This window comes from Hipposideros armiger, unplaced genomic scaffold, assembly GCF_001890085.2.
Source record: "Hipposideros armiger isolate ML-2016 unplaced genomic scaffold, ASM189008v1 scaffold_2174, whole genome shotgun sequence".
NCBI lineage: Eukaryota > Metazoa > Chordata > Mammalia > Chiroptera > Hipposideridae > Hipposideros > Hipposideros armiger.
Window position 1 is genome coordinate 2421 of NW_017733521.1, and position 2197 is coordinate 4617.

A 2197-nucleotide genomic window follows, 5' to 3' on the forward strand; every position below is an offset into this window, starting at 1 on the left:
CTCACTGGCTTGCTGAGGATGAGGTGAAGATACGCAGGTAGGTGCCTGGACCTGGGTCCCCTCACTGCAGGGCCGCACCCGGGCTCACAGCCACGGACACACACACACACCACACACCTGGTCTGTGCTGGGCGTCCCTAAGAGCTTTCCATGCCCCCATACCCCTGTTTTCCTGCCCTGTTCACATACATAAGACCAGAAGTGGTGCTGTGAGGTGGAGTGGAGATTCGGGGGGAGGGGACCAAAACGCTGAGGGCCTTGTTTTCTAAGCCAAGGAAATTGAGGTATATTTTTATGTCTCCACAGTGAGCTTTTACTTGGAGTCAGAATGACTTGTGTTATCGATATCCCGAAAAGCACAGCCAAGGGAAGTCCCGATTTCCTCCACAGAGAAGGTCAGTACTACTCACACAATGGCCTGGTTTCAGATGTTTGGGACGAAGTGGGAATATGTTTATTTAAAAGCAATTTTAAATATTAAAAAAAAGTAGAAATTAACACATACGGTCCTGGAAAAACTCACATTAAGTACATGTGAAATGACAAGTGTACTGATGGTGGAGTGTCACTCAGATGAGGACTCGGAAAGTAACTGGTGGCTTGATGGGTTCCTACACCTCATGTCAAAGGTTCTCGGCAATAAAAAAATAAACAGCAATTGCTGTTCAACAGGAAAATAAGACACACACTATTTGCAGAACATAACTTTCCCCTCTGGGGGAAAAAAAAATTGATTAGCTATTTTTTTTTTCATAAGGTTCCATACCTTCAAAATACTATATCATGTACAAAATTGCAGAGAGCGGCTTACTGAGCTTAAGAACAGTATCAGATTTAAACTCAACCAAGACCAGCAAAGGCATTTACACCTAGTTTTCCAATATCCCACAGTAAGCTGGGTTAGCGGAAGTCAGAATCCTGGTGGACAAAACAAGGACAAAACCTGAAAAAAGAAAAGGTAGTGAAAAATGCATTTGTGAAACTGGCTGCTAACGGGGAAAAAGAACAGACATTGATTCCATGTAATTTTAGACATCAAGGTTTTTGTATTTTTAAAAATAAACAGTTACTTTTGAGATCAGTGTAAAATACTGCAGGCCACAAAACCGGAAGCTTTTAATGTTTCGGAAAATGGGTCCTTGAATGAACAGGGACACTAAGTAACTTGGCATGGTGACTTCCTGTCCCGATACCAGGGTGGTGTACGTCCTGAGGCCACAAACATTGTCAACGACACACCGGATGTCGGCAGGTCCCCGATGTTCTTGTCCGTGTGGAATTCAGATGTGCTGGAACATTGAGGGAACAACTGCTTCAAATCACTTTGCAATAATAGTTTTTTGTATTTTAAAAATAAACAGTCAATTTTGAGATAAGTGGAAAATACGGTAGGCCATTAAACCGGACAGCTCTTTTAACGTTTCTTAAAACGTGTACTTGAACGAACCGGGACACTAAGTAACTTGGGATGGTGACTTCCTGTCCGGACACCAGTGTGGCTAAGTCCCAAGGTACAAACACTGTCGACGACACACGAGATGTCGGCCGGTTCTTGATGTTCTTGTCTGGGTGGAACTCAGATGTGCTGTGACATTGAGGGAGTAACTGCTTGAAATCATTTTGCAAGAATAGTCGGTATGTTGCAGGTTTGTCATGCAAGGTTTGTTAATTAGGTGGCTTTTCCAGCTTTTCATAGTAACCACATAAGCAGAACCAAGTGGATGTTCACATTGCATTGTGACTATTAAATCGGGATTTTCCTATGGTTTTAGGAGGACTTGTGCTCCTGTGGGATGAAGAATTCTCATTCAATGCAAGATTACCTGCTTCAAAATATTAATTTCCTGCTTCAAAGTATTAGTTTCCTGTCCTGACACCAGTGTGGCATAACTCCTTTTACTCCAAACACTGTCGGTATTAACCGGATGTCAGCTGGTCCTCGATGTTCATGGCCGGTCCTCGATGTTCACGGCCGGTCCCCGATGTTCACGGCCGGTCCTCGACGTTCATGGCCGGTCCTCAATGTTCATGGCCAGTCCTCGATGTTCTTATTTGTGTGGAACTTAGACGTGCTGTGATGTTGAGAGAGCAACTGCTTGACATCATTTTGGAATAATAGTTGGTATGTTACACGTTTGCCATGCAAGGTTGTTAATTAGGTGGCAAGGTTAGCAGAGAGGTGGGTACGTAGTGTGTG